This window comes from Thermobia domestica, chromosome 10, assembly GCF_964235325.1.
Source record: "Thermobia domestica chromosome 10, izTheDome1.hap1.1, whole genome shotgun sequence".
Taxonomy (NCBI): domain Eukaryota; kingdom Metazoa; phylum Arthropoda; class Insecta; order Zygentoma; family Lepismatidae; genus Thermobia; species Thermobia domestica.
The window spans coordinates 226114744-226141691 of record NC_137463.1 but is presented as its reverse complement, the minus strand read 5'-3'; the positions used below and the strand labels follow the sequence as shown (position 1 = coordinate 226141691).

The 26948-nt window shown below is 35.9% G+C and overlaps 1 long non-coding RNA gene across 1 annotated transcript in view; it reads left to right on the top strand.

Moving 5' to 3' along the window:
• LOC145663020 (uncharacterized) overlaps positions 1 to 14289 on the top strand; it is a 51780-nt gene extending 37491 nt beyond the window's left edge. The window contains exon 2 of the long non-coding RNA XR_014127132.1: positions 13965 to 14289. This is a non-coding gene — a long non-coding RNA (uncharacterized LOC145663020). The remainder of the gene's footprint in view (positions 1 to 13964) is intronic.
• Positions 14290 to 26948: the final 12659 nt, after the last annotated feature.

The window sequence follows — 26948 nt, the reverse complement described above, 5'->3', positions numbered from 1 at the left end:
GTGCAACGCATCATACTTATTCAACTAAGTATATAATAAACAATATTTCCAGAGGAAACAATAAATTGTTAGTTGATTCAATAGATCACAATTGTAGTACAATCATCATTTCAACAGATGACATTTGCGGAAGCATCATTAACATATATAAAGCTACCAGAACAACGGTTCAAAGGAAAAGTATGACTATTGTAGTGGTATCAAGAAGAGATAAACTAACATTACAGAACTATCTCAACTGTAAATTGATTAGTTTCTTTCCTCACACATATCTATTAGTAATGGATGACAAACAATACACAACGGTCAACAGATCAAAATGTTTGATGACTCACACGCTTACAAATAATTTAATGCCCTTACAATTGAAAGAAATTAATTCATCAAGTTATAAGATGAATAAGCTTTCAAACCTAAATAATATTACAATATCCTTGCCCTTGTATTTATTACAGCCATGGACAACAGTAAAGGATAATTCTTATGATGGTTTTGAATATCGAGTGCTATCGTATTTTGCTACAAAGCATAACTTCACATGGAAGGTTGACTTGGTAAACATTTGGGGTACACCTACCGATAATTGCACAACACCAACTTTATTTGGCGCAATAAAAAACATAAAATATCATATGGCAATTCCAGCATTTTCAGTTACTTATAAGAATTGTTTATATTATGATTGTGCTATTTCGCACGGCCAATCCGCTTATAAATTTTTAATACCTGTTCCGAAAAGGAAACAAAACTTGTGGTCAATATATGCACCGTTCGAAAAGAATCTATGGTTCCTATTTATTGCATTTATTATTTTTAATTCTTGTATTGTATATTTGTTTTCTGTTCTTCAGAAATTTCTGTTTATAGTTCAACAGAGAGACCCTTATGTGGATTACACGTATGCTCTTTTGAACTCAATTAGAATAAACATTGGTTTCTCTGTTCCCAATTATGGTCATGCAAGTGTAAGACATATAACAGTTTGGATGTTCGTGACATCCACTCTTGTAGTAACAGCTTACAACTGCAACCTTGTGTCATTTCTGACATTGCCTTTATATAAATCTCCAATTGATACATTAGAGGAACTAATTCATTCTGGTCTTCAGTGGGGTAGCACTATTGAGTATTGGAAAGTTACATTTAAAGAGACAAGTAATAAGCTTCTTCAGAAGATAAGCGAAAATGAAATTTTATCTCATGATAAGAAGATAGTGACAAATTTAGCGAGAGATGGAAAGATCGCCATTCCAGTAGAAGTCTATTTTGTGAACTTCATATCTGGAGCAGAATTTCTAGAGGAAAGTGTTCGTGAAAAACTTCAGTTAATGAAGAATGACGAATATACCTTCAGCTTTGCATTTCTCTTTCACAAAAATTCCCCATTAATTCAAGTGTTTAATCCATATATTTTATCAATTTTTGAGTCAGACATATTTCGTTATTTTATTCACGAGTTTAGTGATAAACAAAGTGATACTTTTAATTTTAAAGATAATAATTCAATTCGCCCTCTAAAACTGGAAGAAGTAGCTGGTTTGTTTGTTTTCTTAGGATCTGGACTTGCATTATCCATTATAATATTTTTATTTGAATGGTTGATAAAATTCATAATATGATCTGCAAACACCAGCAGAAGATTATAATAGGATCACCGAAGTGTGGAAGGGTCACCATGAAACAGAAAAAATCTGTTATATAACGAAATCGTTAACAAGATTATACTTTTTAAGTGCTACTAACATGATCTAAGCAGAACCTGTAGTACAAGTAATGTTTTTCTAGTCTTTCATTTGTATCTGAATTTTCCCCTTTAAAATGAGCAAGACCTTAATAATATGTACATAGTTAGTAGTGAGAAGTGCGTGATTTACTAGTATGTATGATATATCACTTTCCGGATCCGGGGTTTTTAGGCTATTTTTTAGATTTTCAGTCAAGCAGCTACTGCATAGTCACTATTTATCCTAGGATCATGGTTCATTCTCATCATTCTCACCTCATTCTCTTCAGAATTGACCTGGCTTTCAAATGGTACCACTTCCATGCTCATACCATATACTAGGAGCGGGAAAAATGATGTCAAAGGGAAAATTTCGGAGGGATTTTTTTCTCGCACTTTGGGCCTCTCTGGAGCGGGTCTGTGTGAACGTAGCCATCTAAAGAAAACCTGATAAATAGCACTTGGTATACTGAATGTGTGTGCCAAATTTCAAGTTTCTATCTTGAATACCAAGGGCGGGAGAAATTTTATCAGGAATTCCCACCATGCCCCAAATTACCGTAAAATACCATGATCACAGGTAAAAAAAATCCTGAGACATCCCTAATTACCCTAGGGTCATGTTTCGCCCATCATTTTCTTCAGAATAGAACTGCCTTTCAGACGGTATGACTCACGTGTCTACATCATGTATCTAAGGCGGGAAAATGAGGAAAAACGGGATTTTTGGGTCTAAATAACCTTTTTTTCAACTTTTACCATCCTGGACCCCCCTGTTTTAACGCAGCGATGTGAAAAAAAATCTGGTAAATACTACTCGGTGGGCTAAATGCTTATGCACAATTCGAATTTTCCAGGTGCAAAAGTAAGCCCGCCAAAAAAAAAAATATTCCGACAATGTCCCATATTCCCATATACAGAGGGAAATTTTTAAACATTCCCTGAGACATCCCTAATTACCCTAGGGTCATGTTTCGGCCATCATTCTCTTCATAATAGAACTGCTTTCCAGGTGGTACCATTCACTTGCCCCATCATGTATCTAAGGCAGGAAAATGCTGTGAAAGGGATATTTTGGTAAAAATTTCCCCTTTTCAACGTTTAGCCCCTCTGTACCCCCCTGTTTTAACGCAGAAATCTGAAAAAATCTGGTAAATACTACTCGGTGGACTGAATGTTTGTGCACAATTTCAATCTTCTAGGTGCAAAAATAAGCCCGCAAAAAATAATACCGAAAATGTTTAAAATTCCCCTATACAGAAGTATATTTTGATAAAAATTTCATGACACTTTCCTAATTATCCTAGGGCCATTTGTCGCACATCATTCTCTTCAGAATACAACTGCCTTTCAGATGGTATGACTCACGTGTTTCCGTCATGTATCTAAGGCGGGAAAATGAGGAAAAACGGGATTTTTTGGGTAAAAATATCCCTTTTTTCAACTTTTAGCCCCTCTGGTGCCCCCCTGTTTTAACGCAGAAATCTGAAAAGAAATCTGGTAAATACTACTCGGTGGACTGAATGTTTGTGCAAAATTTCAATCTTCTACGTGCAAAAATAAGCCCGCCAAAAATACTTTACATAAACCCCCCCCAAAAATATTACGCGAATATATATATTTTAGAATTATGACGTCATCAGCTAGACGCAGAAAGGTGTGAAACCATACGTAATGTCTTCTACAATGCCTCTGTACTTGAAAAACAAACAAACAAACAAACAAACAAAAAAAAAAACGGACGAAAAAGCTCAAATAGGAGAGTTATAACGCAATGTACTATGAAACACCCCGTATGGTACAGATTGTACCATGGGATCCCCAAAGGGATATAGATGCTTTTTTTCCATTTTTCGTAGAAAGTAACTAATGGTTAAAAGTGACAGACAATTGTAATGTGATTTATTTTTATATTTAAGGAAGCAAACGATCTACTGTATTTCAACCCTGGATTGGTATACATGTGAGAGCGGCACTTATTTGCGGAAAAACTCGACCATTTCTCATATATCACTTATACCTGGCTTGTGAAATTATTTCTAGGTGTATTTCGTACTTTCTGTAGTCAAGAGATGTAGCTAATTGTGGTGGAGCAACTTAGCCAGTTGAAGCTCAAGCACTGTTAAAAAATAGCATGTCGTGAATGTGAGCATGGCACTCACACGTATACCAAAGGCGATAATATTTTTTCAAGACTCGCAGTTTGTTATTCTTTTTGCACTTGTGTAATTTTGCACTTTCGTGTGATATGAGTAATCAAAAGGAAATCCTAGCATGGTTAAATGGAGTCAGTGAAGTATAATGAGCCGTTTGAATGGGGTTAAGTACCGTGCTTAAACTACATTCAATTGTTCCTGAGTGAGTAATTATTCTGTTTTGTTCTATGTAGCAACAAGAAGTTTGTTAGCATTATACAGTATTTTTGTTTACTGCGTTTAACAACAAATGTGATTAATTCCTGATACAGACGAAACCATTTGGTTAGTACGACGCAAGTAATATTTTCTACAGCATTAAAACTAAGTTGTGTTTGTAACATCTAAAAATTATGTCTTTAAAAATGAACTTGGGTATTTAATGACGAATACAATTATTTGGTTTTACCGAAAAAGAATAAAATAAAGTTGGACTAAAGTACGTTATGTTGACTAATTCTTAGTGAGTGAGTATGAGCTGCTAAGTTAATATAAAAATATTTGAAAATTTAGGTGGCTTTCTGAGATCCTAAACACTATTTTGGTAGCATCATTTCTTATAATTAAAACTTTATCAAAGAAAGTGATATTGTTAAAATACATTTTTCTTGCATTAGTAATGGTTCTCAAATCTTTAAGTAAATACCAGGGTTGACAGAAGCTAACAACAATACGACAAACAAAAGAATGACAGATGTGAGCATGGCGATCACACATACCAATAGTGTGACATGAGATTCGGATACCAATCCATGTTAAATAACACTGCCTACTATATTGAAATATTCCATATTGAATACAGACCAAAATTTATTGACATTATAATTGTGTGACACCTCTAAATACCACTGAATTTTAAGATATATTCAATTTAAAAATTGTTTGGATAGTTCCATTTAAATTAACATTCTTATATGATGTTATACCACATAATACAAATAAAAAACTCTTCTGTTTTCCTGTGAAAATAATAATAAATGAAAAACATAGTTGTTTGGGGAAAAGTAGAAGATGTAGTAAGTTTGAATGTTTTGAACGTGATTTAACATTAATGACTTTGCTTAAACGTGCACTACACTAAGTTGAAAAAGTCGAAAAAAGCGAATTTCTGGATATCGAATTCTAATAGTGTATGTGTTCGAATGCTAATGAGAGGTAAAATAGTGAAAAATTCCTATATTATATCTTTAGTTCGCTTAAAGGGCGGAAAGTTTTTTAAAATACGAAGAAAATCACCAATTGTTTGTTTAACATTCAATTTTAAAGATGGTGTTGGACGATTTTTAATTCCATAAAATTACCTTATTTTAGTTGCTTGAAAATGATAAAAGTTTTCTTTAAATAACAACGATACATTTCGTGTTCGAGCATATGATCTACAATTAGTGAATTTAACTGAAAAAAAAAATTATTAATATCATTAAAACATACGCACTTTTGTATTAATAGTACATACAAGGTCGTTTTTTAGTGCTTGTTTTACAGAGTGAATTGGTATGTTGAATTGGTTTTACAGAGTGAATTGGTATATATATGTGCATGCTTTGTTTCCATACTTGTTTATGCTATTTGTTACAATATTTTTCATGTGTATCTTACAAAAATGCAATGTTTAATGCTTGAACTTCATATCGACACGATATACTGGCTTTTAAGTACACTTTTACTTTCTATGAATATCATGTACGAGAAACAAGTTTTGTTCTCTTCGTAAGATCAGGGTAATTTAAAGAAAAGCAATTTTGCGAAATAGACGAAGACATGTAGGCCATTACCTTTATCCCTAGTCTGAATACAAATTCACTCCTGTAAGCAGCAAAGGAGCAAAATAAAAGCTTTTCTGTACTTTGAATAAAATTTACGTAAATTTTAATACTATTAAAGAAATAAATCTCTCCCACTTAAATTCACTAACTTTGAACCATATGTACATAATCTAAGGGTATCGGTGCAATTAAAAAACATTTTTTTTATCATTATGAGGCAGCTAAAATAAATAAATTTCATGTTATTAGAAGCCGAAAAACTTAAACTTTAAAAATCTGAGCGTTAATTGGTCATTTTAGTCATATTTTTTCAAGTTTAATCTCTGTGCGCTAACCAAAGATAATATATTGGAAATTGTACTATTTTCCCTTTCATTAGCATCCGTATACAACTTTTTCGCTCTCTTAGAATTCGATATTCAAAAATTTGCCATTCTTCGCTCACAGTGATACATGCTTTCCTTGGGGCTCCTCCCTTTCCTTCACACCATTATCATTCATCTCATCATCTCAGTCTCCATAAGCCTTGTGTATAATCTTGAGCATTAAACTAATACATTAATAAAAAACATGAGAGACTTTCCCCCATAGTAAATGCTAAAAGAATCCTACTACAAACCACGCAACTTCACACCACTAGAATACTTAATTTTAGACATCATGATACATAGTAGTGCCAGATATTATTAAAAAATGCTTCCAAATTTGTCAAATATCCCTTACACTCCAAACATATCCGTACGCTTAATGTAAAGGAAAAAAAAGGGACATGTTTTCGACAGTGATTTCAGGAGGTAACCTGTGGAGAATTCTCCCGGAGTCATTTCCCTTTGTACCCAATGTGGATTACCAGTATTTTCGCAGTATTCCCTGAGTTCTTAAAATCATGTGGATGTGGATGGGAATATTCTCTACCAATATGCAACGAAGAATAGGACACAAGTATGTTTGTAGAGGAAGAGAAGGACACAGACAAAGACAGAAGCTGAGGTGGTGTTTAGTATTTACGAAGTGTATAATACTGCGCCAGGTCAACCAGTTTGACCTGGTCGCACTGTTTTCTTAAAATCCTGTTATACATTGCCAAATATTTCTAAGAAAATGTGTTCCATACAAACTCGTTGCCAAAGCTGGCAAATATATTTTTGAGCACTAAATGAAATTAGCCTGAAATATGAGAAGAATATGCTTTTATAACGATTAAGGTTCAAATATAAGCAGGTTGAAATGTGAATTTATGATTAACAAAAATTATATTTCTGTGTTCACAAAAGTCAGAAATAACTTTATATTTAATTAGATGTAAAAAGTTGACAGAACAAAAATATGATATATAGAAATCAGATGTTTACTAATCACTCACAAAAGCTAACGCTTATTTCATCGAACTTATTTTACAAGCACAGGAATTTTATTTGTCCTACGTAAAAATGAATGTGAAATGCATTGGAGTTCACCTACTTTTATTACGCTCGGATAATTAGCAGAGTATTATCTTTGTACGAATCGTAATAATTAAATATAAATTTTTGAACTTCATAAAATTGTGTCTCATTGGCAAACTATATTAAAAATTGGATTTAGGATTCTAACATTAATATAACTATTTTATTTAATTAATGTTCTTCATGTGCATTCAAGTTTGTTCCAGTGGAATAAATTTAAATCTAATGTCAATGTAATATACCAATCAGTATGGAATATACTAAATATTAGGGATGGCCAATTCCGGAATTTTTACTTTCCGGAATCCGGAAAGTAAAATCGGAAAATTCCGGAATTCGGAAAAATTCCGGAATTCGGAAAAATTCCGGATTTCGGAAAAAATCCTGAATTCAGAAAAATTCCGGATTTCGGAAAAAATCCGGAATTTGGAAAAATTCCGGATTTCGGAAAAAAATCCGGAATTCGGAAAAATTCCGGAATTCGGAAAAAATCCGGAATTCGGAAAAAAATCCGTATTCGGAAAAATACCGGAATTCGGAAAAAATCGGATTTCGGAAAAAATCCGGAATTCAGAAAAATTCCGGAAATCGGAAAAATTATTTTTTCTTTTTGTAATCCTAAGAATTTTGTTCAAATGCAAACGAACAAATTTCCTTTTTGTAATCCTAAGAATGTATGATGCAAGTTAAGCTGAAACTTACATCCTAAAGTATACACTACTCAATCTTCCCATGGTTAATGAGATGTAGTCCAAAAGTACGATGTACTCCTAATATTTACTTTTCGTTTTACTGTGATATTGTCCAGATGTAAGACATATCACACTGAGATAAACAACTTGACATAATGAAGATGTTATCATACGTAGTTTTCCAGAAAATCGTGAGAAACGATTTTTTATGAAGTTAAAATATGCGTCGCTTGTTGTCAGTGTGATGCAATTGATAACTTTTATGCTGGAATAGTCTTATTATTATTATTATTATTATTATTATTATTATTATTATTATTATTATTATTATTATTATTATCATTAATCGTTTATGTACTGTAAAAGAAAAATATGAACCGTTAAGTAGTAGATTTTATCTGTTGTTTTTTGATATCTTCTAACAGTAATAACAAATTGCTTGTAAATACGCAATGATTATCAAGGACAATGGCATATTAATGTAAGGACTACTCTGCAGACTAGCAATAAACAATAAACAATAACATAAACAATAGTCCCAAAAAAAAAGTAACTAACTTGGGCACGTCAGAATATTCGCGAGAATATAGGGACGCATTGAGACTAGCAAAAAACGTGGTGTTATTATTACTCAAAGGGCCGTACGATGGAGGCTTTAACGTTAATGTTAATGGCACCAATGAACACTTACTTGCTCTAACGGTTAACCTCATTTTTGAGATGATTCTTAGAAGTGGGCGTGTTGGCATGCAGTTGGAGTACTAACGATTTGCGTCACTATCGAACACTAACGTAGCACTAGCGACGTTTAAAGTCGAAATTGGAGTCTGACATAAGTGGCTTGTCAACTTCACGGACATTATTTTTTCCTTGAATGCGAGAATTTTGCGCCCTACCACAAAAATAGGAAAAAATGTGCTCGCAATATATTTGCACTGGAATGTTTGCGCCCTACCCCAAAAAGAGGGGAAAATGCGCCGGCTATATATTTGCACTGGGATGTTAGCGCCCTACAATTCAACTTATTATTGTATTGTGTAAAGTAACTTCCACTCGCACTTGAACTAGGCTTGCCTCTCATCGTCTCAGTGAGTTACTCCATCCGTTATAATATTCCGAACAAATGAAAAAAATACAATTTTAGTTCACTAAAGGGCAATCCATACAAATACAATTTTTCATTATACTACAAAATTTACAATAAACGTATAAATGACTGATATATAATTATTTATTAATATAATCAAAGAGTATAATTTAATCTACAAAAGGCTGTTTGGCTCTACCCAGATATCTCTGTTCACAATCCTTGAGAGTTGTTTGGCTTTTCAGGACACAAAATATAGAAAAGAAAATGTAAAGTGAATGTAAAATCAGTTCAGTAATATTATCAAGAAAACTATGTACAATGTGTTTACTTGCTGGAATTACACTTCAAACACACAATTGCGTTCAGTCGTTCTTTCAGGAAAAATGTTCCGGGGGGCACATTTAGTATTCCGGAGGGGGGTCACTGCTGGTACTATTCTATTTATTATTATATTATAGACGTATTATTTTGGTCTCCTCCGAGGGGGCACTCTGAGAGCTCTGGGGAGGCCAGTGTTCCCCCAAAATCATCTCTGGACTGCGTTGATCCGTTGTGTTCTTTTGGCTTATATTGAAGTTTATTCTCCCCTTATATAGCCACAATGAAAATAAATCACAAGTGGGGGGAGGATTGTTTATGCTGTAATGTCAGCCCCTCCGAGGAAATGCGTAAGCTCCAATAGGTTCTTTTATTTCGCAGGGCTCAAACTTCCCGGTGGAGGTACATCGCAGGCGCAATTTTCCCTGTTCTTGAGGTAGGGCGCAAATTTCCCAGGCGCAAAATTCTCGACACCGTTCGAATGACCTCGGAAAACGATATCTTTTTCAATACTTTTTTTATATTCTTTTACTCGAGATTTCTTCATAGCTTCTTATTAAAATACTTACTAATATATCCTCATTTTATTGTTCTAACCAATCAATATGGGTATGTTGTCAGTAAAATATTTAGATTGATCGACCCTCTGGTGTGTAACCACAGTATTTCATATCATGCCCCCATTAGAAATCTTGGCTAAACGAACCAATATATGTTGCCAATAAAATAGTTTAGAATGATTGAGCCGCTGGTAAATAACCACAGTATTTCGTGACAGACCCCCCCCCCTTCCTATTACCATATTCTAGCTACGTGCCTGACTCAGCTAATTCTCTACATTCTTTACCAAGCACACATTTTCTAAAGCGGAAAATGCTCTCTAAATACCTAAGCTCATTATTTTCAGCAGATGCACAAACTGGGTAACATTCTATCTACATGAATGTTATATATGTCGATTACTGGAAACCGCTTCTCGCTATCTATTACCATATTTACTATATAATGATTAACGTTAAAACCGGAAATGGTTGATTTGTACCGCTTCCGGTTTGAATATTACATTCATCAGGGAACTCGATTCTTAACTATTGACTCTGTACATCATGGCCAAAATTGATTGGTAATCCATCAGATAGTTCTTGAGACTGTTTGTTTCACTGACGGACAGAATGAATATATGGCTATAGAGTTTTGATAAACTAAATTTGTTAATGAGTGATGATGGAACAAATATAAGAAAGGGAACCAAGAGTACCACCGGGAAAATTTTCGAACACAAAATTAGCCATCGAAAACCCACATGTCCTGGGTTAGAATACCATAGATGAAAACTCTACCACTGAGTCATCAATCACCCGCTTATTAGTTTTGTTAACTATTATATTAATATAAATTAATGAATGCCTGCTTATGTTAATTATTGAACAATTACATTGTATACTTCGTAAAGTCAAAAATTATAAATTTGTATTTACTGTACATACAGTGAGCGCAGAAAGTGTTCGTACACCTATGCTATTGAAACGAGAATGCCTGCGAAAAAGAAACAGAAAATTTAAGAAGTGTAATAACACACACAATATGAATAATGAAAACTAAGCTTTATGAATATATCAATAAAGAACCACAAAGACAAGTTTAATGGTCTGAAAGTAAATAAATTCCGTGGAAAATATATAGAGTAGACGCAAAAAGTGATCGTACACCTGACGTACGAATACGAAACAAAGATACCACAACTGGGGTTCACTAGTATTCACCTGAGTATACACCTCTGTATAGCATGACGAGTAACAGAATGAGTTTAGTTGTGAATAGGAGTGAAAAAACTGCACGGTGGGCTGTCGAAATGGGAAGCAACCGAACAGAAACAAATGAGGAGACAAGAAAAGTAATTATTAAAGTGCATAAGAAGGGTAAGTCTTTGAGAAAGATAGCAAACCTCAGGGGCAGATCCAGAGGGGGGCGATCGGGGCCATCGCCCCCCCCCCACATGAGGAAACTTTCTTATTTTATATATAAATAAACCCATCCATAACAAGTTTGGAGCTCTTAAAAGTAGCAGTATTACTGCCGACCGCCCCTTCCCCAGAAGTCCGTCCTGGATCCGCCCCTGTATAGAGTAGCCACAATCGAGTATTTTCCGCTGTATGTTTGGAGTCGTTGTCTTGCTGAACAATAAATTGTTTTCAAGAACCATCTTCTGAGCACTAGTATGGAGATATTCCTTTAATATGTTAATATACACTTTGTGGATCATCACTCCATCGATAAGGTGGAGACGACCCACTCCTGAGGCACTCATACAACCCCAGACGAGCACGGACCCTCCTCCGTGTCTTACTTTAGAGACGAGATTTTGAGGATTCATCTCTGTATTCACCTTGCGCCATACCATACGCCTCCCATTGGACTCGATAAAATTAAATTTATTTTCGTCCGAAAATATGACCCTATTCCAGAAAGAAGCCTGATCCCTTATCTTTATACTCTTTTTCAAACTTTAGTCTCTTTATACGATTTGTCTTGTTCACCCAGAACATTTTCCTGGCTATCCGACCATGATACCCTGCAAATATTCCGCACTGTACTGGCTGATACTTTAACACCGCGTGTTTCCAGATCCGTTGCCAATTGCACAGCACTACTTTTTGGAACCTTTTTTCTTTCCCTAATAATGTAACGTTTAACTTGTTCACTCAACACTCTTGGTCTTCCAGTTCTTTTTTTTTTTTATTTTTTTTATTATTTTTTTTTTATGGTTTCGCACAGTGATAGAAACATTATACATCGCAATTATTGTTTGTACTGTTGAACAAGGCCTGTCTGCAAGGTTTGCCAGGGGCGGATCCAGGACGGACTTCTGGGGGGGGGGGCGGTCGGCGGTAATACTGCTACTTTTAAGAGCTCCAAACTTGTTATGGATGGGTTTATTTATATATAAAATAAGAGTTTCCTCTTGTGGGGGGGGGGGCGATCGCCCCCCTCTGGACCCGCCCCTGACTCTATAATACCTTGAAACAGCTTCGCACACCTCCCCAATCCCCAGACATGAACCCCATAGAACATCTATGATCTGTTCTGGAGACAAGAATTAGAAGGCACAGCTTGTCTACTAAAGAAGGCCTAAGAAAAGCTATTCAAGAAGAATGGGACATAATCAGTCCCGAAGCTACAGAACTACAAACTACTACAGGTGAAATCAATGCCACGAAGACTACAGACAATCATTAACGCACAGGGTAATCCCACAAAATATTAAATAACGTAATATACTTTATAAGCATTAATTCAAGCATAAGTGTACGGTGACTTTTTGCGTTTACAAAAAAGGAATTCTCTCTTTTCTTCTGAACAAAACAGTGATTGTGTTTGTTTGGCCTTTCTCTTGTATATAGAAATAAAATGTATGAATGTGTAGTCTTAATTCTGGTTATATATATATTTTCCACCTCCTGTTCTCATGCTAGCTGTTTTCAATATAAAGTAGGCACGGTGTACGAACACTTTCTGCGCTCACTGTAGGTATGTTGACAATAAGCGAATGTTATTAGAATATTTGTTGAGATTTATTTTCCTTCACTGCCTTTCGCCTGATTAAAAAGTAGTTTGCAGTGCTTTGGAGCAGCTGCAGGTGGGAACGCGATAATGCTTGAGACATACCGGCGACTTTTTTGTGTGTGAAAATAAGATCTTTCTCATAAAGTAGTAAATAACTGCAGTAGCAATTGTCTACGTAAATGATAATGACATATCCAACTACAAGAAATTAATACAGTATATATAGCCTATTCATTATTGTGTTTCTCTTTTAACAACTACTAGCTAAGGATGGCCAATTCCAGAATTTTTACTTTCCGGAATCCGGAAAGTAAAATGGGAAAAATTCCGGATCTCGGAAAAATTCCGGATTTTTTCTGAATTCCGGAATTTTTCTGAATTCCGGAATTTTTCCAAAATCCGGAATTTTTCCGAATTCCGGAATTTTTCTAAATTCCGGATTTTTTCCGAATGTCGGAATTTTTCCGAAATCCGGAATTTTTCCGAAATCCGGAATTTTTCTGAATTCCGGAATTTTTCCGAATGTCGGAATTTTTCCGAAATCCGGAATTTTTCTGAATTCCGGAATTTTTCCGAATTCCGGAAAGTAAATTTTCCGATTCCGGAAAACAAAATTTCCGGAATCCGGATTCCGGAAAATTTTGGCCATCCCTACTAAATATATATATATGATTGATCAATTTAAGAATGCTAATACATCTTGAAATTGTTAGAAACGTTAAGCTGGAGAGGAACAAAGATGCGGTCTACCATTACGTAAGGGACACGGGACATTTAGTTAATTGGAATGAAGTAAAAATTCTAGGCCAAGAAGAAAGAAGCATAGTTAGGAAATGGAAGGAAGGGAAGGTTTATAGAAAAGTAGGGTAACAAAGCAATGAACTGGTACTCAGGACTGATCATCGACCAACAGTGGAATAGATTGTTCAAAAAGCTTAAAGTATAAGATTTCAATACACTTATCTATTATGGTTGTTGTATATATATTGATTGTCTTACATGTGTTTATGTATTTATTAGTCAATATTAGTTATCTATCTATCTATCTGTCTCTATATGTGTGTCTATATATATGTATATGTACATACTGTATGTGTGTGTCGTCTTTTTAAGTGTATGCGTAATTGTATATATATATATATCATCATAGGTATTCTGTCTTTATTGGCAGGTCACATGCCGCAGCTGAGAAGCTTCCATCATGCTGAGCTGAGAAGCTGAGAAGAATATATATATATATATATTTATGTGTGTGTGTGTGTGTAATTTACAACAGATAGAAAGCCCCAACAGATAGGAAAATACAAATCAGAATGCTTGAAGGGGATTGGCTGCTGCCAGGAACCAATCAGAAGCAGATGTCTCAGCTCTTGTTTGTATATAAGACTGCACATTTCTCAGGTATCTCATAGTGTCTGATGAAGCCAAAATGTTAGTTGGCGAACCTGTAACACGTATGTAGTTTTTTCTATGAATATATTGTTTTGCTCAGCAAATATTTTGTTTGTGTTTAAGTATATACAAAGCAAAGACCATTTACTGTTCCGAAATCTGAGGGCACACAAAGATTCAAAACAGATTTCCACTGTTTACCTGGGTAGAAGAGATGAAGTCTGTACTGACTTGTGAAGCCGCTGTGACAAAGAAGGGGATTATTTCCTGGATTACACAATCACGGCTGTAATTTTGAAGAGCTTGCAGCATTCAAATGCCATACTGTGGATCAATTTCTAATCACTATTTGCGACTAAAGGGTTCAGTAAATTTCAAACTGGTTTTGTGTTCTCCTTCAATGAAATCTTCATCAATATACGCTGGTCCGTGCACACGTTCACACTCTTACCCATCATCTTGAATAATGGTCTCTGGACTGACACGCGAAATGAGTACTGTCTATGAGGAACAGGATACATAGTAGTTTCTACTGCACGAACTTCTTCAATTCAATTTAAATAACGAAATTCGATTTTAAATTTGTAAATCAAAAGTCCCGGATATATTTGTACGCCTTTCGCAACATGTGTCAACGCTAAACTGAATGCATTCGTCAGTGTATCTACACATGCGAAACTTCAACATTCAGTATATTATGTTTTAAAATATAACAATACAAAGTAACATACACTCCTTTCAATTAGTTCAATATTCAGCTGTAAAAATGGCTTCTCATGTAATCATTATTTTTATGCAAAATACAAATAAAATATTATTTGTTCAATATTGTTCTTTAGTAAATCTTTTACAGTTCCTGGATCAGATATAAAGCGAACACTTAATCACTTCTCAAAGCCATTCATTGTTTACTTCTAATGATGTTTAGGCATTCTGTCTAAGAACTGTATAGTGTCAGTTTTTTAACGTTACAGAGTAAGCAAGGTCTCCTCCATGGATTATGAATTTTATTTAGCTTTGGTAACATTGTCAGGATAGGCAAGGACCTGTCTAATTGAGACGAGCGGACGAACGGGCGAACAATTGCATCACCTAGCAAATTGCGCACGACAGCGAATTTAGGAACTTCAGCTACTGGTCGTTCAATTCAATCCAGCTTCCTGCGACATCTAGCGGTTTTTCGATAAAACAGACCGACGCAGCATATGGAAGGTGATTCAATCCATTCTAAATGATCAAGCATGTGCCACTCGACCATCTCCAAAAAATCAATTTTTTTCATGAATATTTATCCTATATCAGGGTACTTCAAAACCACTATTCATTATTTTTTACATCCCATGGCAACGCAACGGCTCCCGCCATTTTGTGTTTTTTCGATTTTAGGCGTTTACGTTATTTTCAATATCACAGCATGCATTTGTCCTACCAAACTGAAAATTTCTGGACGTATCCAACTCGTGCAGAGCTAACACTTTGATCTCTTAACATTTTCCTAAAACAATTTGAAGGGGGTGAAATCAGGGTCTGCAGTAACAACATTTTTGGACATTGAAAGCATGTTTGGGAAAAGGAAGCAACTGACGTAGAGGTCTGAATTTGTGTGTGCATGTAATCCGGGAACATAAGTTAATACACAAAAAATTACAGATCTATAGCTGCTTCCAAAAACCTGGAAAAAAATACGTAAATTTTGGGAATTATGCCAATTTAGCATTTTTCACTGTCCAATATCTCCACTGTACCCAGTTTAAAAAATTTGAAATTTTGGGACTAGTTAGCCCTTTAGTGTACCATAACACACAACAAAGTGTGTTTTGTGTTTATGAGCAGAAGAGTGTCAAAGTATTAAGTGATGACATCATACTCTAGGAGGTGTATTGTTCATAAAATCTTTTTTGGATATTGGAAACATGTTTGGGAAGAGGAAACAACTGACGTAGATGTCTGAATTTGTGTGTGCATGTAGTCCGGGAACATAAGTTAATACACAAAATTCACAGACCCGTAGCTGCTTCCAAAGAGCTGAAAACAAATCGTAAAATTGGAGAATTATGCCAGTTTAGCATTTTTCACTGTCCAATATCTCCACTGGACCTGGATAAAAAATCTGAAATTTTGGGAATAGTTAGTCCTTTAGTATACCATAACACACAACAAAGTGTGTTTTGTGTTTATGAGCAGAAGGGGGTCAAAGTATTAAGTGATGACATCATACTCTAGGAGGTGTATTGTTCATAAAATCTTTTTTGGACATTGGAAACATGTTTGGGAAGAGGAAACAACTGACGTAGATGTCTGAATTTGTGTGTGCATGTAGTCCGGGAACATAAGTTAATACACAAAATTCACAGACCCGTAGCTGCTTCCAAAGAGCTGAAAACAAATCGTAAAATTGGAGAATTATGCCAATTTAGCATTTTTCACTGTCCAATATCTCCACTGGACCTGGATAAAAAATCTGAAATTTTGGGAATAGTTAGTCCTTTAGTATACCATAACACACAACAAAGTGTGTTTTGTGCTTATGAGCAGAAGGGGGTCAAAGTATTAAGTAATGTCGTTTACATTCCGCAGTCAGTGTTTACAGTGAGTAAGTGTTTACTGACTTGAGAATGTAAACCAAACCAAAAGACAACAGTCTCCTGCATGAGTTGACAGTTAAAACAAGATTAAACATGATTGGGTATCATTGATATAGAAAGCAGGAGCAAGAAGTACTTACGGACTTTTTTGTCAAGTGTGCATTTTGACTCGCCTTCTGCTGATAGCGGCATTCTTCACCATTGCTGCTGTGGGTGTTATAAGACGAGCTTGAGAGCCTTGACTGGACTAACCATTCGTCCTACTTTATTTTACTTCACAACAAATTTCCAGTAGATTTCATGAACAATACGGCTAGAGTATGACGTCATTACTTAATACTTTGACACTCTTCTGCTCAAAAACACTCAACGCGCTTTGTTGTGTGTTATGGTTTACTAAAGGACTAACTATTCCCGAAATTTCAGATTTTTAAATCTAGGCCCATTGGAGATATTGGACAGTGAAAAATGCTAAATCGACATAATTCAATAACTTTACGATTTTTTTTCAGGCCTTTGGGAGCAGCTGTAGATGTGTAATTTTTTGTGTATTAACTTATGTTCCCGGACTACATGCACACACAAATTCAGACATCTACGTCAGTGGTTTCTTCTTCCCAAACATATTTGCAATGTAAAAAATGTTGCTACGGCAGACCCTGATTTCACCCACTTCATGTGGTTTTAGGAAACAATGTTAAGAGATCGAAGTGTTAGGTCTGCACGAGTTGGATACGTTGAACAATTTTCAATTTGGTAGGACAAATACATGCTGAAATATTTAAAACAACGTAAATGCCTAAAATCGAAAAAACGCAAAATGGCGGGAGCAATTGCGTCGCCATGGGATGTAAAAAATAATGAATTGTGGTTTTGAAGTACCCTGATATGGGGTAAACATTCATAAAAAAATTAGATTTTTTTAAAAAAGGTCGAGTGGCAATTTTTCTTTTTTCTCGATTACTTTGCATGGATTGACCCAGGTTTACATGCCGATTTTTCATTGAAATCTTCAGCTTTGTTTAAGTGGACGCTTCTCCAGTTGTTGGTCTAACTCCTCAATTACGAATATCTATAAATATTGTATTATCAGTTAGGTAACGTGCGAGAGATAGGTAATTGCATCCATTTATTTATACATTCTACATGGAACATTTATTTATAAGTTTAGTAACATTACAAGGAGAGACAAATGCTTGTCTATGCATGTATATGGTATCCCATTAAGAATTCAACTTTTGAAATGCCCATAACTTCTGTTCTAGTAAGTTGGCAGCACTGAACGTTAAACGATTTTCATTTGTTGTTTTAATGGTTAGTAGTCACGGACCACCGCATGATCGTCTTCTGTTTTGTTTACAGGCAGGAATGAAGCGCTTCACGTCGGAACACTGTGTTGTTATAATGAACACAAATCTGATGAATGTTGTGCAGAGGCTATTTGCAAACTTCGTGGGAATGTTTGGTCAACGTAATGCAGCGAATAAGTCGGCAGTGATGAGACTGATTCCTAAGTTCGAGAGAACCGGTTTGGCTGTTGACATTAAACCCTTGTGGTGTTCTCCTGTTAGTCATTCTGCGGAAAACATTGCCACTGAGTAATAATCTTGCTGTAAATCCGATCCTGAAAACAGATGACGATTATGCGTTATTCGTCGGTTCGTGACTACCAAGCACAAAGATAACCGATGGAAATCATGTAACGTTCAGTGTTGCAAACTTATTAGAAGAGAAAGGGCGGGTCTTTTAAAAGTTGTGCTCTTTATGGGACACCTTTATATATATCTAAATTATCTAAGTCAATTTTTGTCCATACACTATCCATACAACAGAATACAACAGAGATGTTTCATGACAGTGTAGGAACGAAAACAACTTGTAGTGAAGTGTTATTTGTGTGAGCTAAAATTACGAATTTTAAAGTAATACACTATGAGATAAGAAAAGTGTAACTAAATGAAAGATTTTCCTGAGCGTATGTCCCTCTGCAATACCAAGACTCATGAGGATCTGTTTTTCTGTTAGAGACCTATCTAATCCAATTAAAGATCTAACTTAAGGTCACACACCCAGAAATAAATAGGCAACAAACCACTAATCTACTACGAACATGCGAGTCAAAGGAACGTTTGACTGGTTCGGAAGAACATAATGATATATCACATTCTCTAACTTTCGAGTAAACTGGGAAAGAAGGTTTAACATTCGCAAGCAATTCAATACAATGACACAAACCAAAGAAGCCTTTACTGCCATCTGTAGGTACATTTCCGAAATTAAACTGCCTACACACTGTTCTGTGCTTCGATCCCAACCTATTCCATCTAATAACTCAATTGTACTGGACGTGGCGCTTACCATTATCTTCGTCCGAGCCGCACAAATATTTTCCGTCAGTTATATCAGATACGAATATGTGAGAAAGTATCTTTGTATGAAGAAGCAAATCGATAGATAATTAACTTCCTTATATTTTTGTCCAATAACTTTGCCCATAATTGTTATGAAAGAAATAGATAACAAAAATAGATATCATTCATGCTAACACGACATAAGTGGTCGGTAAAATTACCCCCTGAGGACAATGTGAATATTGATGTCTTTTAACAATTTGTTCTACACACATATATAGCAAACATCCGGTGTATAATCAACTTGGATGGGAAACCAGTAATTTCTTTTATCGTACACAACTATCATGATTGGATGCTAATTTTATTGCAGGAAAGAGCATTACTTTAGCTCCCATGGTATTAGATTTTCAGAATATTCCGCAAAGCGAAGGAACAAACTTTTCATTGAAACACAAGTGATAGTAGATCTATCATAATGTGCCCTAATCCTTGATGTTATTCAAGACCAACACTTCATAGAATATAGTTGTAATTAATTAATTTTAATTGGAACCCCTTCTATAGAGTTGTTTGATATGTTATTACATCAGATGTCAATTGATCTTCTTTGGATAAAATTGAAGGTAAGTACGTATGCAGAGGTTATTGAGCGTAGTTAAAATAACACATTGTAGAAACATTTCGTGCTTTTAATAGGTACTTCTACCTCTAACGTACCATCAACATTATGTTATTAATCTTTTGTTTCTCATCCATGAAAGAAACGAAGGGCTTTTCTTCTCTCTTATGGACTAAGTTAAAAAAAAAAGTCCTCATTGTGACCAGCTGAGCACGAAGTATGCTAGTTTCAGTGTCAGATGACTGAAAATATCAGCACTGGCTTCCTCTGCCTAATATAGAATAAACCAGATGACAAGTATGCATAAGCTACGTGTGTAGTAGGGATGGATGAGTCCCAGGTCATACAGGTCACTTGAGTTACAACTTTTACTCACTTATCCGGGTATGGGCATAGCTTATAAGACCCGGTCTGAACTGATGACCAGTTTGCAGCTGAAGTATTAACTCTACAGCATTAACGCTGAGTAGCAAGTTCACTACTCGAGCTAGACTCTTCAAGTGTTTGATTCCTTCTTTGATATTTTTAAATACAATTTTATGTTTTATTTGTTTTCCCATTTTGAAAACCAAATGTAGTGGTTTTGAATTCGTTCTATACAAAAAAAAAGCACTGTTTCGGCTTAGCAACACCTCTTATATTCTACACAACAAATTTTACATGCCCGCTTGATTTGCTTTTGATTATTTCTAAAAAAAAATTACGTGTAACCTCTCAGTTATTCTTATGCATTTATACTCTGATATATCTTGTAGTTTTCTTTCAGTGCACTACTTTGAGAGACACAGACACACCACAAAGGAAGAAATGAGATATTTAAATGTGATTATTGTGTTTCTTAATTTTACATTAGCAGCTGATTACATGCTTTTTAATGTGTTGAAGGTATTTTATAGTTTCCACTTCTGTATGGGCCACTGCGAATCAGGTGTATCTCCGGAGTGACAGAATCTGACTGTTTGCGGGTCACAAAATTTGTAATCTCTTCATCACTGGTGTGTATATTTACATTACGAATGAACATGTGAATAGTTGCTGAATAAAACCATGGAATATAACCTTTATATTATAGACGCTTAATACTAACCATGAGTAAAGCTGACTAAAAAATTAAACACATGAAAAGCGCTGGTTACGCTAGTTCGATTCCATGGCTGGATAGCCAAACTTGCGGCGTCACCTTTTCCAATAATTAGAATTTTTGGCTATGGGAACCAAACCTGAAAAGCGCTACCTTGCGTCTTATATTACCTTGAATTTGTATCCGTAGCTGACATTAAGGAAACGAAGGAAAAGAAAAGAAAAAAAAAACATTGGGTCGCCGTTATTCCTTCTTACACTATAATTTATAGACCAGTAAACACAACGCTACTTACTCCAGATTCTTGTACACTACTTGCGTTGTCAATGCTAAGGAAAATACGAGGAAAGAAGAAAAAAAAATCGTTTAAAATAACATCATATATCTTGCATCTCTGTTTATTTAACTTTCCTTGTAATAAACGTATAACAAAAGACTCTCATTGACATTTATGATCGTGGATAGCTAGATTCAGGAAAAAAAAATCTTTGTATTCCGTTTAAGTTTCTCAAACCCTTTAACGCCAACACAACTCAAAGGTAAATAACGATATAAATTAAGCCACACTGTACTAACAGTAAGAGAGTTGTTTACATTTCTAGACAATAGCACAAAGTCCTTGGTAGGCTACTTCGCCAAAGGGAATTTACCAATTACATTACCACTCATAACCATCTCCTTGCAGAGAGAGAGACCTACGGCTGCGTCGATTAACCTTCCCCCTTTTAGTACATAACTTCTCCACTTCGCCCGCATCCAACTGCTAAGAGGATATTCCCTCGACATTTACTATTAGCAGCGGCGGTAATAACATTAAACTCTGTAGCACATTATGGGGAACACAAAACCAGCCAATGAAATTAGACTCGACTTCTGACACTCCCGCATTGAAGTACGAGTGGTATCGTACACCCACCGTCTTAACGTGCCTCACTGATTTAGTGAGCGACATCACAATCAAATGTAACTCGAGAATGCAAACTTGGGGTGCGGCGACTTAATGCTTAGATTGTAAATTATATAGATATACTTATGTATATAGTTATTGATGAACAATACGGAATGCCCGCTGCTAGACAGACGTAAACTAGCCATCGCTAATCAACCCTTAATTTATCAAATAGAATACCTGAGAGAATAGAAAATACGGAATACCTGTTGCTAACATACATGTGCTAGATGGCAGCGAGTAATATATTATACATTTAGACAACTCTAAGAGATGATTTTATTCAGAGCAAGAGAGAAACGGCTTTGATATCAGACTACCCCGCTGGCGTATGATTCAACTTACTGGATAGAGACTCACTCTCGTTTACTCGGACATGTTACGGACAAAACTCATTTCGGACAATATTATGGACATTATAAACTGACTCGGATAACACACACACACACACATATATATATATATATATATATATATCAAGAAAACTGAGAATTATTGAACGTATATTATCGTTTGTTCATAAGTAATCTGCAGTAAGATAATGAACACACGAAGACATTAATATGACGTTAGACGTTATATTTTAAATGATTTTTGGACAACTATAAACGGTGGACAATTTCTTCCGCAACTTCCCGGATGATACCAGTTTCTTCACAAGACGGAATAAAAGAAATAGACATATTTACCTAGTAGACAGTTACCAAAGCTCACCCGACCGTGGTTTCACTTTACGGATAGGGACACTGAGGAAACACTGTGAAACAGCACTCCAGGGTGGCGACCGGCCCTGACGACTCCTCCAACATCTCACCATGTGTACAGCCATAACCTCGGCGTGGATTGATCACACGACCTCCTTGGTTAACAGCAAAGCATACGTTCCACTGCTATCTCCTCCAGGTAGACAAACAATCACTGCAAAGCTGCTGCAATGTTCATCCTCACAACAGCGACCACAGTTAGACACATTAAATTCTGGAGAGGCAGGCTGAGCTGGCAACAAGTAATATAGGACGAAGTCCCTTGCCAAGAAAACGTAGTAAGGGTGGACGGAAATTTACAACGTCAAGAGAAGGAAGCCATACATCAATCGAGTTCGGTCTCGGAGACAGCACAAAAAGGATTTCTGAACCTCAGCTTTCATCACATTAGCAGTTAGGAAATATCTAACCAATCCCAGCCATTTTCCAAAACGCACAGGTCGAATATTTGAGTAAGTTCTCTTGTGATTCTTGTTTATACCCGCTGGCCTAGCATAACGTTCGACTAAACAGCTTCTTTAAATATTTATATCAAAGAACGGCCACTCACTGCATAATTTACTGTGAATTAATATCCGAAAATATGGACAATCGTGCTTTTCACCTCACCACGGCCATGTTCGCAGTTCGTAGTACAAAGAAAAGGTGAACCAGAGGGGGCTCTTCGCAGCCCTCTCACTTCCGGATTGGTCATTCCATACTACGCATCAGAGCGTAGAATGGAAATAACAGATTTTATAATAAAACAAATATAACTAAAGGAGAATAAAAATTATATAAACGGGCATTTATATATGCAGATTTATAATAATCCTTCCGTTTTACATGAAACACAAAAATTTAAATTATTTCAAACGATCCGAGCTACTCTCAAAAGCCGCTCAACGCAAACCATAGACGTACAAAGGAAAGTAGCATACTACATCTACATACACTAGTCCAATTGTCGACCATCTTGAATCCTTCATGAGAGTCGAGAATTGAGAAAATAAAAAAGAAATAATATTAGCTGAGAGCTGATTGAACATTTCCGCAAATATTCTCTTTGAGAAAATGTAACGCTCAAAGAGGAACGTTACATCCACCCAGAGGACAAGAAAAAAAATGTCCTCTCTCTCTTCTCTTTTTTTTACCCTATATATTATTAGTTAGAAGTTATTTATATGGATAATTTCGAAGAAGTTCATCTCTTCGTTCTTTGGAACAGTTGAATTTCTTCAAATTATGAAAATTCTGCGTTCCCACACTTTCCATAGTGAGGGTATGCAAAATCACTGAGTTTTTCAGAACCCTTCTAGCCAAGAAAGGCCCCGAGAAACATTTCATATATTTAGCAAATTCTCCTTTAACTGAAGAGGAAAGATGGTGAAGTTTAACCATTACTAGGTCTCCTTCTTCTAACTTAACCTCCCTTCCTGTTCGTTTTAAAGATTTCTTAGTTTTATTATTAACTTTAGGATACAATGTAATATGACGATCTTGGGTAGGTGTCTTCTCTAGAACACCAGGCCAAGGAAAATTCTTTTTGAATGCTTCAATAGCAGAATAAGATAAAAACAGCTCTGCAGGCGTACAATCAATACTACTACATAATGAATAATTTAGGAGTTCCTGACATCGCTTCAGTACAGTACTCCACTTAGAATGGTTACTATGACACTCTAAACGAATAATTCGGTTGAGTTCTTTATGGCTCCTTTCTGCCAAACCATTCGAAGACGGGGAATAACTAGACGTTAATACGGATTTCATATTATGCTCCTTACAATAGTCCTGCCAGAGGCGCGAAATAAACTGTGAACCTTTATCCGAGACAATGGCATTAGGATAAGGGAACAAATAAAAATAATTCTTTTCCAACACTGAAATTATACCTTTAACATGAGCAGTCTTTAAAGGAAAGAAACAAACAAACCTAGAATAAACATCAATAATAGATAAAATATAATAATAACCATTACTAACTGGGAGCCTCCCAACGAGATCTACCGCTAGGCGGTCGTGAGGTCGACTAGCTTCTATATGAATTTCTTCTTTAAGTATTATCTGATTGGCGAACTTTGTCTCAGCACAATCAAGACAATCTCTAATATACTGTCGAATTGACAGTCTTTGTTTCTTCCAATAAAATAAAGAACGACATAAAGACATACATTTCCTAGCTCCAAAATGACCACGTGAATGGACTATTCCAATTATTTCTTTTATTAACTCTTGAGGAATAACCAAAAGCCATTGGTTCGAATTCCTATGCTTGAAATATAACAAACCTTGATAACAAGTGACATGTTCCGAGGAACTATCCAATAAAGACCTTAACTTAATACAGAAGTCGTCATACTTCTGCTTTTCCCTGACTTTCTCCAGGTTAAAAAGAGACGAATCTTGAACAGACAAGAAATTGACATAATACTCTTCTAACTTCGAAGGCACTTCCGGTGGATTTCTACTCAATGTATCCGCGACAAAATTCAGACTCCCAGGACAATGCTCGAAGACAAGGTCAAACCTTTGTAATTTAAGAAGCATACGAGTCGTCCTAGTATCTAAGTTCTTCATAGAAAAAGAATGAGTGACTGCAGCATTATCCGTATGGATATACGCAGTTCTTCCAAGAATATATTGTGAAAAACGTTCACACAAAAATAAAACAGAGAGCAATTCCAACTGAAAAGAGGACAATGAAAGTTCGTGAGGTTTAACTCTACGACTAGCGTAGGCGATGACGTTTGGATGATCAGACCCATCAGGGTACTGTGCCAGAAAACCAGCCAAATTCTCAGAACAAGCATCCAAAACTTCAGGAGTGAGTTTGTACTTAACATCTTTCTTAATAAGATCGTACAACGGAGAAGTAAGAGTCGAATAATTGGGAATGAACCGCTGTCGCCATCCCAATAACCCTAGAAATTGACGCATCTTTTTCCTGGTTTTCGGGATGGGATAGCAACGAATTGGCTCATTATGACGTGGGTCGACTTTAACAGTCTGACCACTAATGATATGTCCCAAGAACTTCACTTCCGTCAGAAGGAAACGACACTTCCGGAAATTCAGGGAAAAATTCCCACGTTCAAAAATTTCGAACACACGCTCCAGATGGGCGAAGTGCTCGTCTAGAGAAATGCTAGATATTAAAATATCGTCCAGAAACAAAGTGACAAAATCTTTAGTACTTTGATCGAAGTAACTATGCATGACGCTCTGGAAAATAGCGGGCGCACTCTTGATTCCTTGAGGTAAGACCATCATTACGTATTGTCGCCCTTTATAAACAAAACTCGTACAGGGGTATGACGAAGGATGGAGACCTACGCCATAGTATCCTGACGAACAGTCAAACTTCGAAAAGTATTGCGCTTTCGCTACACGGTTCAATATATCACCTATTGGTTCCACCTGAGCCTTAGGAGCTCGGACACGATGGTTCAGTAGGCGAAAATCAATTACAGGTCTAACAGCACCAGACGCCTTGCGAACACAATGCATGGGGTTCCGGTACGGTGAGGTCTGTTCACGGGCTATGCCTAATTCAATCCATTTTTGTAATTCTGCCTCAAATTCCATTTCCATGGATTTTGGCACAGAATAACACGGTCCTACGACAGGTTCTTCGTCAGTTAATTCTATCTTGTACAAGGGCGTTCGTATCCTACGAGGATACTCGCAGAAAATATTACGATATCGGAGTAACAAATTATATAAACGTTGCTTAGCGTTAGTATCTAAATCTTCTCGAGATGAGATATAATTCTGAATTTCAGTATCTGAAAGGTTAGATTCAGGAACTATATGCACATCTGACACAGAAAAGGTAACTGGATTTTCTACTGAAGGAGGAACCTCTAAAATGTTGACATCAGAACACAAAAGTTCAGAAGGAAGCGATTCCTACTCATCGGACGGCCATTTAGTCCTCCCGATCTCAACCTTGTTTGAAGACAAAGCCACCATAAGAATACTAGGTTGATTAGTCGGAATTACGACATGACTACCAGCATTATCACGCAATCGGATTTCTTTTCTCTCCCTGTCGATAACAGCTTTAAATTTGTCTAAAAATGGACAACCCAAAATAAGATCTGTTCGAAGATATTTTATAACAAACAACGGAATATCAAATAAATGACCCTGAATATTTAAACTAAATATCTGGACACCTTGAACCGAAAACTTCTCTGTACCAGCAAAGGCACCTAACGACAAACCAGTATATGGTCGCAATTTAGCAGATGAAAATTTTAATTTTAACTGCTTCCAAATATTCCAGTCCAAAAGGCATAAATCTGATCCACAGTCAATAGTACAAGTTAATTGGACTCCGCCAATGTTTCCTTTGACAACGGGGGAAGAAGAAAAATAATAGTCGGGCTTTTCTTTTTCTTCATCCTCCTCAACTACAAAGTTTACG